This window comes from Haliaeetus leucocephalus, unplaced genomic scaffold (assembly GCF_000737465.1).
Source record: "Haliaeetus leucocephalus isolate CR32 unplaced genomic scaffold, Haliaeetus_leucocephalus-4.0 Scaffold526, whole genome shotgun sequence".
In the NCBI taxonomy this organism is placed as follows: domain Eukaryota; kingdom Metazoa; phylum Chordata; class Aves; order Accipitriformes; family Accipitridae; genus Haliaeetus; species Haliaeetus leucocephalus.
The window spans coordinates 6,043,440-6,058,138 of NW_010972962.1; positions in this window are offsets into that span (position 1 = coordinate 6,043,440).

Sequence of the window (14,699 nt, forward strand, 5' to 3'; positions counted from 1 at the left end):
GTACATCCTCTCATAAATTTTTGTTCTGCCCATGACATTTTCCCACTAAGGATAGACGTACTTAGAAGACAAATTTCCATGTGAATGGCAAGACATTTTGCAGTCATTGTGTGAACTAAAAGGGGAAATGCCTATCATCAATTTTAGACTATTTTATTTATACCAAGCAGTAGATGTTTTTAATGTTTAATTAAATTCTTTCAAGTATGAGAGCAGTGAAATGTTGTCCAAGAGAAATTGTTGGTTCATTTTATGTCATTTGCACCTGTAGTTTAGACTTAATAGACCAAAGTAAAGATATGTAGTGGGCAGGTTTGTGAGGACAAAGTGCAGGCAAAGCAGTGATGTGAATAGTGTGAAAGAAAGAAGAGCTGAAGGAGAAAAAATAATGGTCTGATTAGGTATTGGTGGAAGATTTTCTACTCACCTGTGCTGGAAATTCGTATTAAAATATCTGGTCCTCATAGAGCTCTACATTAATACAGGACTTCTGCAAAATTTACTGTCTTGATCAATGCCTAGGTTTGCACCTCCAAGAATTTAGATCTACATCCGGCCATCACCTAAGTAATGCACTTTGATGCAAAGCATTGCTTGCATTGCTGCTAACTATAAAAATTTGTTTACAAAGAAAGATGACCGTCACTTAAAAAGGTGATAAAGACATAATGAACAGGAGCCAAACGTTTGAATTGTTAACCCATTCTATAATGTATGTGAGGTATACTTAAAAAAACAGGAATGCCATTTATGTTTGCAATTGGCTTCAGATTAACGAGGGCAGATATAATGCAAAGTACTGTTTAAAGGTCAGTGAAAAGTGTAAAGGTTAAACCCTGCTACTTTTTTTTTTTTTCAGTTTGGACTCCAAAGGGTTCAAAAAGAAAGACCCATTTCTACTCTCAGCTGCAGTAGTGTGAATATAATATTCACAAGTGCTTGGATTTACAGCACAAGGACTACCAGCTCTGTCTCTATACTGTTGCTTTCCTGCTTGGTTGAAAGAACAGGTTTTGTTCAGCTGCCACTTTCCCCTGAAAAAAAAAAAAATCCACATAAATTTGCCCATGGAGGAGTTTTCAGAGCAGAGAAGTTACATAAAATACTCTGAATACACAGTAGAGGTTGAAAATAAATATATTGTGAAAAGTGAATTTCCATATTATGTAAGCTTATTTGATGTTCATTATCTCGTAGCAAGAATAATATTCTTCCATCAGCAGTTCTACAGCATTTTTAAATATGGTGCAAGTGTTGGATTATATTTCACAAGAGAGGTTTGTTAACAGTAAAATCATTGTATCCCTATTTCTATAATAACCTAGCAAGATCACACCACTGAAAAGAATAATATCTTATCTCAAATGAGATTTCCAACTAAGATAATCTGAGGAAATATATAGCAACTCTTGAGTCAATGACTCTTGAGTGACTTTATGTTTTCTGTTCTACTTGTTTTTCTAGTATTAGCAGTAATAAAACCATACTATTTAACAAAAGCTTTAAAAAATGTCAGCCAATAAAGAAGAGTATTCACATTTGCACCTTTTCTTCCTGGAGAAATCCTTTAAGTCTGCCCCATGAACACCACTTTTATTTGTGTTCCCTGAGGACAGAAAATCTTCCAAGGGGGGGAAGGGTTCAGGGTCACTCCTGATACAAATTGCAAATACAATGCACTTGAACTCTGGGGCACTACCTTCACCTCCTCTCTGCCAGCCACACTACCCACCAAAAGCCCATCCACAATTGTTCTGTCCTGACCAGGTCCCTGAGCGGTAGCTACTGGAGAAAGTTGCTTAGAGAAAATGTACAGAGTTTAGTGATAAATATATAGAAAGATTACAAACCACATTCTGCAAATTCCCTTCAGGCATCTTCCCAGAATTTTATCCAGAGGGGTAGCTGAGTAAACAGCAGCAAGGAGCCTTGCAGGATCCCTTAACTCCCTCTTGGTCTCACAGGCTCTTTGCAATTGCCTGTTCTGTTCCCATGTCCTCCCGATGGTTCTTCCTCAGCTCCTTTCTTTTCATATCTGACCTCTGTGACACTCTTCAAGTGACCCTCAGCACCTCCACTGCTCACCAAAGCTTCTGCTCCCATTCATAGCATGTGTGTCGTGGTTTAACCCCAGCTGACAACTACCACACAGCTGCTCACTCACTCCCCCCCCCCCCCGATGGGATGGGGGAGAAAATCAGAAGGGTAAAAGTGAGAAAACTTGTGGGCTGAGATAAAGACAGTTTAATAGGTAAAGCAAAAGCCACACACACAAGCAAAGCAAAACAAGGAATCCATTCACTACTTCCCATGGGCAGGCAGGTGTTCAGCCATCTCCAGAAAGCAGGGCTCCATCACGCCTAACGGTTACTTGGGAAGACAAACACCATCACTCTGAACGTCCCCCTTTTTTCTTCTTCCCCCAGCTTTATATGCTGATCATGACGTCATATGGTCTGGAATATTCCTTGGGTCAGTTGGGGTCAGCTGTCCCGGCTGTGTCCCCTCCCAACTCCTTGTGCACCCCCAGCCTCCTCGCTGGTGGGGTGGGGTGAGAAGCAGAAAAGGCCTTGACTTGGTGTAAGCCCTGCTCAGCAGTAACGAAAACATCTCTATTATCAACACTGTTTCCAGCACAAATCCAAAACATAGCCCCATACTAGCTACTATGAAGAAAATTAACTCTATCCCAGCCAAAACCAGCACACCACACTATCCTGCTGCTTTCCCACATCTGTGCAATGCCAGTCCATGGGCAGTTCTCACCTCACAGTTCCCTGTCTGGTTTTCAAACCACATAGCACCACAGAGAGGTTTTTTTATAAATTATTATTTTTTTAGCTTTTTTTTTCCCTTTTGAAACTCTCTGAAGGAACTAGACAAGCTTTAAGTCATAATCTCATGCAGAAGGAAGGGCGAAGTGTTGCATAGGGGCAAAAATGAGAAATGGCAGCCTTTTTATAATACATCCAAATATTTCTGAAAAAATACTACATAGTTCTGAAAATTACAACTGGTCCTACAACCTACCTGACAACTCGTGGCTTGAAAAGCTGCAAGACTTTTCCTCCCCTTGATCAGATATCTGTAAAAGCACTTCCAGCAAGAAGAGTTGCCCATGTGACCTTGTGGGGATTTTTTTCCTTTTCAACCTATGTAAACATTCATATAAAGAAATTCAATTGCTTGGATATGGCTAGAAAATGGATGCACAAGAATGAGAACTTGGGCAATGTATATTCATTTCAAAAGTCAAGGAAATATTGATGGAAAACACTTCTGCATCTTCCACTAGAATTACTGAATAGATTTGATTAAATATATAAACTTCACTTTGCTATTCAAGTTCACCAAGCATGTTTGGAATAACAATTATTTTATTACCATACTGACATGATCTAGTCAAACAAAATTAAATGTGTTTTGGGCTAATGTAAAGCCTTATTTATGTATCTTTGCTTTTTTAAAATAATGGAGAGACAGAGATTTCTGCAGAAGCAAAATTATATTCCCACAAAAACTGTAAATTAAAATCATTAACCTCACCTTGCCATAAGCATCTTTTTCCTCAGGGGCATGGACCAGCTGTCCTCAAAGAGAAATTTTAGTTTCAGAAAGCTCTTGGGAAAAATATACAAAATACAGTGTTACACTATTTATAAAATACAACAAGTTGTCTCTAATCTGTTCCTACTAATCAGTGTAAGACCAGAAGAAAAAAAAAATGCTCTTAGAATAAAAATTCTCAACAAGTCTTAGAGACATAGGGAAGCTTCTGAAGGGAGAAGTTTAATTTTAAGTAAGGTATCACACTGTAACCATGACATTGGCTTAACAACCTGTACAGGCTCAGATCCATCAATTTATGCCAGATTTTCTGAATTGTGAAACATGAGTGATATTTCTTACCTTGCTCAGAGCAGCTGGCACACTTTAGTTTCAACAATACTTAATTTTCCTTGTCCCTTTGCCTGCTCTGGAACACGAGAATCTGCCTTTTTAGCATTTTACTGTGACATCTTTGTTATCTGTTACCTCAAAGTTTCTGATGGTGCCATATATGTAGATGATGCTTCATAAGCAGTAAGGTTCAAAACTGCTGAACTTGTGCACCCACGCATTAATCTATGTGCAAGAATAATCTATTTAATGAAAAGATGGCCGCAGGAAAGCATAGCCTGTCTGTAAGCTTGGGATGTGAGAGGTAGCATGGACTGTGGTTGCCACTAGGAAGACCTAAAACTGCCACTGACCCATTGTGTGATTCTGAGGAAGCCATTTCACCTTTCTATTGTGCTTTTCTTCTCAGCCTCCGTCTTTGCAACCCGCCAGCCCTTCACAGCAAGATCTGTCTCTTACGATATGTGTCTCACAGTGGAAGCTCAGCTGGGGCTTCCAAATTAGAGCTGATTGGGAATTTTTCAATGAAATTAATTTTCATCAGAAAGTGCAGCTCGTTTTCAGTGCAGTTCCGCAGTGCTGTTGTGGAGATGCTCACCCAGTATGTGAGGATGCAAATTCAGATAATGACTCTGAAGAATACGTTGTTATAGGAAGTAGATCATCTCTAGCAGGAGCTGTAGAGTGCACCTTGCCCTAGGATAACTATCAGGCTGTGAGTGAATTGGCAGTCATCTGTAGTTAGAGAGACAGCAGGTCAGGAATTTGAACCTGAGTATGCTAGGGGAGGTCAAATGCTGTACATCTCTTTTGTTGTTGTTTTTGTTTGTTTGTTTGTTTGTATAAAACCAAACCTTTTAAAAGCACTTGGGTTTGCTACAGGAAAGAACTGGAGGACCAATGAAATCCTGGGAAGTTTCATGGGTGGATTTACTCAGTCTCACTCAGTTCTGCTCTGAACCCTGCAAACTGGCAACAGTGAGATCAGACATATTTTATCTTGTAAAATACTTACGGTCTAAAGGAGGCAGACAACTGCAGAATAAATCATGACCAAATATTTGAGGAGAGTTAATGACAAAAAGGAAGAGAAGTTATTTTCAAAAATAATTCCAATGAGAAATAGAAAGGTCTTCTGGTGATTAGTAAAAACAAGTTGTCCCCAGCACAAGGAAGGAGATGGCAGTTGGCAGGTGTGGGCAAAGGGAATAATCAGAGCAGTAAATCAAAGGGAATAGTAACAATGTTCAGTGGAGGCAACAGGAAATTAAAGCATGGAATTAGGGGGAAAGTGGCATGGGGCTTTAGTAAGTTTTGATGTGCCATAATGAGAGAAAGAAAATAACTAGGAATTTCCCAAAGTGATACCATTACAGCTTTTAGAACATATCCTTAGTGGCTTCTGAATATTCATTCTGGTGGAACAGTCTGAAGAGAGAAATGCTTTAGAAAGAGTTTGTTTTTATAAAAAAATATTTGTTGTTATGCAGCAGTTCTCCACTATACACCAGTGTAAATTGGTAATTGTGTAGCACACTGCAGCAATGCCAAAATGGCAGTGCTGAGGGGAATATGTATTTTATCCCCTTTCCAGCCCCACTTCAGCTTCTCTTACTGACTGCAGTCTAAAATAGCCTGCATTTCTAACCCAGAGAGCAGCTGAGTCATATTCAATTCACATAGTCACTTTGCAGCTGAGTATGATTGCACTACCTATGTGGCATCTCTAAAGAATATTCAAAATATCTTTGCTAAAATGGCAACTCCATAAACATGTCTCTAGGGGGTATTTTGTGCAAATGTTAAGACTATCAGGAATATCATATCATTTAGGCCAAAGATTTGTACTGGATCATGCACTATTCTCTCTCTAGCCTCTGTCTACCAAACGCCAATTCCGTGCACACAGCTGTGAACCTAGGGTGAGGGTTCAGACTGGTGTAACTGAAATCAGGACACAGTCTGCTGCCTGGCATTGGTATTGCCACTGTGCTCGCCTTTCAGGAAAATTAAGGCCTCTTTCTCCGGGAGCTAATTTTGCTTAAGCTCACTCCATGAGTTTCCATTCTCTAATTGTTCACTTTAGACTCAGCCAGAACAAATAATTTTTTCAACTTGCAGAATAATGTTCCCGGAGAATACACGGAGAAATGAGGCAAAGCCTAGAAGAAATCTCAACAAAAATATTGCATCAACAGTACAGATTGCTAACAAAACCACTAGATTAGGCTCCTTCTCGATGAAGACAGTAACTTTTCCAGTGCAGAATGATGACCTGCATTACTTCCTCAGAAACAAAAAAATTGTCTCCCTTTAAATGATATGGCTAGTAAAAAACCAATGAACTATGGAGTCTTTTGTGGGCAAAAGGTTTGCCCATGAATCTTCTGCTACATAAATAGAGATTAAAAAGAAAAATTTGAGACAAACAAGCACTGACCTGTGAGTGAGAGTTAAGCAAACAAGTAGACAAATTCAGAGATGCAGGCCCGTGATGGGGAAATACCCAGGGTAAGAAATATTTACAGAGGAAAGTTCTGTGGATTTTCAGGCAGGGGAATAGTGGTGGTTACCTCCTGCTGAAACATCACAGCCGCAATGAAGTGACAAAGACGACAACTGACATGTCAGAGACACATAAATCTATCCTTACAGGGCTGACAGCTTGGTATGATTGCTCTCCAAAGATAACTTTATAACTTGCTGAAGTGTGATTTAAAGTTGCCCTGGAGCAGCACTAACCTGTGTACCTTTCTTGTGGGTAACTTTTTATAAACTATAGCTTTAGTTAATAGCTTATGCAATTTTTCATTTGACCTACGGGTGTCCCATGTGGGTGGGATTTTCAAAAACGCTCAGGCCCAGATCCACAAAGGGATTTACAAGGAGATGATTGCACCTATAATGTGTGTATGGAGCAGGGCAGAGACCTGGCCACAGTTTAGCCTGTAATCTAGTGAGGACACAGGCAGAGGGCTGCAACACCCTTAAATGTTCACCAGGACATCTACCCATGCTTATGTGTGAAATTGCTCTGGACGGTAGTGATGCCTTAGCTCTGTTCCCACTGAAATGGAGTAAAATTAGGCACCAGCCAAGTACTCTTGAAAAGGCCAGACTGAATCTTTCTTTTCCTACTGTAACTTTGACTCTTTCTAAGATATCTTTTAGAAAGAAGTACTTGAATTTTATTATCAGGTAGACCAGCAGGAAAAATGTGTGCTGTTTTCATTTCAGTGTTTTGTTTTTCAAGTGAACTATTGTATATACAAGCAAGAATAAAAAGGATGATAAAAAGGATAAAAATGCAATATCCAGTTTGGTCCCAGTCATGTTAGATGTGCTTAATCTTAAGCAGTTGATAATCTCTGCGTGCAGATTGGGCTGTAGATCTTTGAGTGCATCTTCCCTATTCATGCTGGCAAAGAGCAGGGGTTGTATCATCATATATGTCAAACACTAGGATAAATTATGTCCTCCATGGGAAACAAGCCACAAGCAGCAGTGTATCTTATAAACAGCCTTTAGGGAAGCTACTTTATTTCCATTTTTTCTCTGTCTTTTCACAAAGCCAAACCATCCCCTGTGGCATTTGGGCACACAGAAGACAGTTGTATTTGAAAGGACATAAACAGTCAAACTAAATAAATAGATGCAAAAAGCTGAAGTCGCTGCAAAGTTGTGCTACAAAATGGGTGCTAGACTGGCAACTTCTGCATGAAGGCTCAATACTAATTTGCTTCCTCAGACCCAGAGAGTTTTTTGGTGAGTGTCTCTGAAGAAAAGCAGAGTGCAGGTTGCGCTGGTCTCACGCCTCTGGAGCAGACAGCTACCTTTCTGAAGGGTGGTGTAGCACCAAGATATTACAAGCTAAACTCTCAGACCCATGTTCTGACCCTGGTCGGCAGCTGAATTTACACTCCTCTTAGTGGGGAGAAAGCGTCTTGAAAGCAGTAGAGGACCCCAAGGCTCTTTAGAGCTCCTCAAATGCTCAAGTGTAGTGGTAGCAGAACATACTCATCTGGCTTTCACTATGACAGGTAGTAAACCCAGTAAACTTAACTCAGGCTAAACTTCTGAGGGCTGCAGAGTGAACTGGAGAAAAGTCTTTGTCCTCTAGGCACAGCATTATGGGAAAGCCTATGAAGTTGTAGGTCCAAGCACAGAGCCTGCACTGACTTCCAGAGGAGCACCAACTGCAGATAAATAGCAGTGCAAAGGTCTAAAGGCATGATAAGAATTCATCTCAAAAGCATTACAAGTTTATTTTGCTTACACCTACAGGACAGACAAAGTATGGTAATACTACTGCTGTTGTAGTAGTATGGTCTAAGGGTAAGATAAGAACTGCAGGAAGAGGAAGTATTTTCTCTTAGACCAACTGTTTTAAGTAGGGTGGGAAAAGCTTGCAGATGCAAGTCATCTTTAGTATACAAAAACCTTCCTCCTGCTATTAGTATCAGCTATTCTAGTAGAAGATGTTCCTTTTCCCTGTAACTTTGTCTTGGAAACAAAGTGAGATCTGAACTCTGCTCCAATGGGTTATCTATGCCTATGCAGTAAATAAGTATCGGAAATGTTTATTGGGAAAGCTGATGAACTCACAACACACTTTTTCCTAAGACTGACATGATCTAAAGGTTAGCCAGAAAAGTGGTTTTTCCCCAGTGGTTGTATTTTGTAGGCATAGTGATTTAAAGTCGCATCCTCGCAGAAAGTCATCACAGAGTATCTGAACACTTAAATCCTATGGGTGAAATGTGGGCCTTGTGGAACTGATATGGTTGTAAGAGTGCACAGGCCTTGTAATAGCACGTTTGTAATAAGGTGAAAGTTGGTACAGAGAATGGGAGAAGAGGAAAGCAGATTCTACCCTAAAGCACTTGCACCCTGGCTCTTGATAAGAAGTCAAGTAAGTATTTTATGCTGCATGGCACTTCAAGATTTACAACCTCTTGTACTCACTGATAAAGAAAATACGACTTACACACAAGTAGCAGAAAAATCACATAAAAATAATTTCAGCTACTTACTACTTCATAGGAAGAACTAAAGTGGTGCTGTTGTCCCTCAGCATCAAATAATTTACACTTTGTCAGATAAAATGCACCATTCACCATTTGCTGCAAAACACATGTTCTTGTTGATTCTAGCATTTCATTCCTTTTGCGCTCTCTAGCTCTTAAATGAGGGAAAATCTGAGGATGCTGCTTTAGGATCATAGACAAGGGAAGTAGGTTTCTTTTTAAAGCTCTCTAGTTCAAGGAACGAAGATATTTCTTCTAAGTATTCATTGCAAAGGCAGGTAAAACTAAGGAAAAGTGACTCCAAAGTACCATATTCAGTCAGATTTGGGATGAATGTTCTCAAAAACTGGTTTCTCTTACACATACATTTTGTGGGCTTGAGCATTATGTCCAAAAAGATGATTGGGGACTACTAAAGAAGGAACAGAAACTTGAAAGCAGGGTAGTCTCCTAGACCCCTGAGTCCAGGGCAGGTACATTGTATTTCTGAGGCTGCCTTAAAGTCTAAGTCAGTCATTCTTACCCTATTTTGGTACCTGATCTACAAGAGGGTAGTTAACACTATTTCCTCTCACCCATCCATTTTCAGTTAGTGCTCATTTTAATCACAGATGCCATCAGAGACTCTTTCTTAATGTGTATTATTACTTCGGCCAGCATGGAGGGCTTCTCTTGGCACCCCCAGGCATAGAAGTAGTATAAATATATTCAGTGCTACAGTGATAAGCAGAGTCTTTAAAATAACATAGATCTCAGCATACATGCATATTCATACATAAATAGTAAGGCACATTCAGCATTAGCCTAAACAGAGGAAATCAGGTAACACAGCACAAGCACAGAAAGCAAGTATAAAATTAGTCTTGATCAAATGGTTTCCACTTCATTTATTTCTGTCCTGCTCTGACTGGTATAACTTATAATTAGTCTCTGCCTGCAGTGGTGTGGTTCCAAAGGATGGTGGATTAAGGAGAAACTCTAGAATTTCTCCCTAACTTGACAAGTTATAACCTGAAAAGCTACACTTAGTCCATTAAAGATTTTTCACAGTGACATTTTAGTACAGCTAGGGAAATATGCCACTTTGCCATTTATCATTTTCAGGGCATGGACAGTGAAAAGGAGGTTGCTGTGAAGAACAAAATAAAATAGATTACACGTATAGAAGTGAGGTGAGGAATACTGATAAATATACACCACTGAATGTCAGCAAATGTCACTGGAGAAGCCATTTGCAGCTACCAGAACAGCCTTGCAAACCAGCAAAAGTAGCAAAACCAGGCAAAACAAGTTGGGTGTACTCACTTCCACATGAATAAGCAATAAACCTCTCTGAAGTTACACCATAAAGTTGTTAAACTTGATAGAGGAATCTTTTCAAAATTGCTCTGTCACATACTGTATGTATATGGCTACAAAGGACTATGGATCATTTAAAGTGAAAAAGAGAAAGCATTTCTGAGAATGCAATAATTTAAGCATTTTTGTTCAAACACTTGTATTCTGCTTTGAACAAAGGAGTGATTCATCATACCCCTTTTTCTTCCTTAGAGCTGATCTTTTTTTTTTTTCTGAACTTTGTTGTCTGAACTATTGCATTACTACCATTTCTCCTTTAAATATATTTGCTGTTCTAGCAACAGGGCTTAGAGTTAAATCAATTTGGGTTTGGTAGGCAGAAACATTACAAATGAAAGCTTTTCTGCTGAAAAACTTCTAATGGTAGCTATCTACCATGCCATCTAATTGTAAGTGGAAGACCTGCACGATGTCACCTATCTTTCCAGCAGCATCTCATTTGTAGATCTATGGATCAGCTCCATTTTGGTTTATAGACACATTGACCTGGAAAAAGCTCTCCTTGTGAAAGTTACAATACTTGAGAGAAAACATCAAGATTCCTTCAGGCTTATTTTAATCCGGGCTGTCTGTTTGCAGCCTCTTGAACCACGACTCTTCATTGATAATAAACAGAAGTGAAGATCTTTGACTCAGAAAATATCTCCAAGGAAAAGTAGGAGTTCTTAAAATTTCAGAAGCTCTGACTGCTTTTATATTTAATTTTCCATAAGATTCTTCCTTCCAAATTCTAATTTATCTCAGCAAAATCAGAGACAGCTTGCATCATTTTGATTTCATGAGACTGTTATCCCCAGACACCACACTCATGCAAATTTCAGATCAGTTTTGCTTTCATTAGTGAAAAGCAGCAACATGGATCACATACGGGAACTGCTTTATTCAAATATTTCATACATTCTAAGATATGCTGATTGTAGAACTGTTGCAGTCAAAATTCTCACCATATGTTCATGTAGAATCTATAAACAACCAGCCCTACAATGGCATCCTAAAGCCTGGCAGTTTAAATCTTTGAAGAGAACAAATTTCTTGTACTTACAGATCCTGTAGATGGAGTAAGGGTGAACCTTCCTCTCTTGGGCAGGATGTTTATAGAGTGAATTTTCTTTGTATGAGTCTTCACTCCATTCTTGCAAAATCAAAATCAAAAGTGATCCTCATTAGTCAAACTGAACCCTTTATAAAATTAAATGTAAAGCCTGTTCTAGAAATGAACAATGAAATTCAGAAACCAAAGATTAAACTGATGTGTTGAACTTTCCTGAACCGCTCCCCACTCCCCTCCCCCCAATTCTTTGAAAACAGAAGTAATCTTTGAGGCAAAACAGGAGTTTGACAGCATCCGTCATCCAGAAGCTCTGTAGCAGTTGTGCTGCTTCTTCAGTCTTGTTTTGAATTTCTCTGTCAATTTGAATTGACACAACAGAGTCTCAAGGAGCAATGCTCAAAAGCTGAGAAGGCAAGGACCGTGTCAGATGCAACAAAGGGGAAAAGATCTATTAGTTTGTTACCTCATCACAAATATCAGCATCCCCAAAAGCTTCTCCTTTTACATAAAAGTGTGCAGTTCAGAGAAAAACACAAGAAATCTTATTTACCTTTTAAATGTGAAATTTAACGTATGTTACGTAATAGTATGCTTACTGTTTTTTAGAAACGCTGAGATGTATTACATATGCACACACTTGTCTTCAAAACAGACAAAAATACTGTTTCTTAAAGGGTATTTGAAAAGTAGAAATGCTTGGCCAAGAGGTTTTAAAGGAGTTCTTGAACAAATAGGCGGCTCGTGAATAAATACACTGATCTTGCGACAAGCACTGAAAAGAAACTTCTGGTTAGCAGTCTGCCTAACCTAATGAATGGTTTAGTCCTTCCTTCCTCCATCCTAAGCATGAAAGCTGCTGTCCACACCCCAAACTTGATCTAAACTACTGAATGCCATAGGGAAGAGCTTACTGACTGACGCTGGATCAGGCCCGGCAGCCTCAAGGTTTGACCCTGTAGGCCGGCACCAGCCCAAACCCAACCTATGCTTCCCCATAACCAAAAGTCCCTCAAATGCAGCTGTTAAGGTATGTGCAAAACATCAGAAACTCTTAATCAGCCAGATCTTGTCCTTCAGAAAAAGCAGAAATTTTCCCTGAATAAAGCAGTACAGGGTTTGGTTTGGTACAGCCAGTAATAACGAAGAATCATAGTTTCTGTTGTCAGGGGGTTTTGATACATTTGTTTTTCTAACTAAAAAGAACATATCGTTCTAAGTGGGGTGCGGGTCATTTTTTGTCCTTTTTTATTTTAATGGCTAAACATTGTAATGCTAGCTAAATAGAAATTCTTGTCTGTTAATAGGTTCCTTTAGTTTGTAATAAATAGAAATGCTAATGACTAAAATTTGGTATTTGGTATGCATTAGCTTTTGTAAGTCTTTTCTTTACAGGCTTCATTGACATTCAATATGGCAAGCTTCCTTTGAAACATATTTATAAAATAACTACAGTATAATTAAGCCAACAAAGCCATCTTTTAAGTAAGCTTAATAGCTCAGTTTTTCACTCTGTAAATTTTTTATTTTAAGGAGGAAAAATAGTTATGCTTCAATTCTACTGTATATTTCATTTTGCATCTAATATTTTCTTTCCATTTGCAATCTGTGCATATCTAATTCTTGACAACTGTGATTATTAATAAGTGCACATGAAAAACATGCTTCGTAGACTCTTCCACGAGAATATTTTTGTTAATGAGTACTGAGACATATCTTGGCAAAGACAATATATGTAATATATATATGTGTGTGTGTATATATACATACTTTAATAGCTAATGGTGGTGTAGTTAATACACAAAAATGGATTAATAGATATGGCAGGTAATAATCAAAGTAGATGTTTAATAAATTTAACTAAAAATATTTTAATGATATAAAAGCAATAGGTAAATAAAAGCAATTACATTTCATTTTGCTTTCAGCTCGTGAGTATTTTTTGTAAGCTTTAATAGAGGGGAGAGCTTGTGCAGAAGGCTAATGGTAGTCAGTGTTAGCATTATTCATTAGGGTTTCTAAGTAGTACTTACTCTGAGGTATTTCTCTGGAAGACTAAAATGTTCTTGGTAAGGGTACTTGGATCCTGATAACCCTAATTCATAATAATATCCCCCTCATTCAGCAAATTAAAGTTTACAGAGTCCACAGCGATTTGAAAATCTTTATACTATTTAGAACCATGATCGTGTTTACTAAGAACACGCTAAAAAGTGATAGCTCACATTATAATAAGTGGAACCTCATAACTGTTTCTTAAACTCTGTCCTCTACAGGCATAATAATATTGAGGCCCCATTTACAGTATGGTGAATAAAAACAGTTGACATCATTGTTACAATCTTTATTTAAAACAGTTACCAAGGTTACAAATTACCATCACTGTGTGCAACAGGTCCCTCTGAAGCAGTATCATTACAGATTAACTGTAATGTGTAGGATTATAATAAAAGGCATAAGGGATTACGCACAAGCAAAAATGCTAGAAATAACACAAATACATCCACATTATACAGTGCATCGCCCCGCAAAACCTCTGCTTTCAAAGCTGAAATACACAATGTGGCTTTTTGTTTAATTCGGGCATTTAGAGAGATGTTAACTGTATCCTGAAGTGGCTTTACAAATGTCAGGGAGCAGAGGGGGTAGGGTTTACCTCGACCTGCAAAACCGCTGCTGCTGGAAATGTTCTCACACCGTCTCCGCTCTTAGCGGGGCACCTCGCTTACGGGAAAATACGCCTCCATTGCGCGAAGCAGGACGGCAGTGAAAGAAAGCGGAGTTCGCGGCTGCACGGCCCACCGCAGCAGGGCCCGCGGCCCCGGCCGGAGGCCGAGGCTGTCCTCGCTGCCCGCTGGCGGGCCGCGTCCGAGCGCGGCGGCAGAGACCGGCCCGGCCGCGCAGCCCCGCGCTCGGGGGGCCGAGGCCTCGGCCTCCCTCGCCCCCAAAGGGGGGTCGCGCCTGGAGCGACAGGGTAGCTGGAGGGAAAGCGCAGCGGCAGGTCACCTGCCGCTGGCCAAGGCGGCTGGCCGCCCCCGGCCAGCACCTCCATCCCCCGCTAAGTCACTCTACCCAGCCCTCAACTTAATGACACAAATCCGGGCTCTTAAAGTCTTTGCGACCGATTGTACTTGCTCATTTATAAATCATGATCTCCATATAGATGCATAACAACAACATACCAGAAGTGTTTGGGGAGAAATCCGATTAAAGTCTATAGCTTTTTTCCCCTCTCTCGCCCGGAGCAAAAGTCTCGCCACAGGTCAGCTGCCGCGGCTGGCCCAGGCTGCGGGGTTAAAGGGAAGAAAAGGCTCCAGGCGAGCCGCTCCTCCCGGGCGGCGGGTGGGGGCTGTCACCGAGCGGCT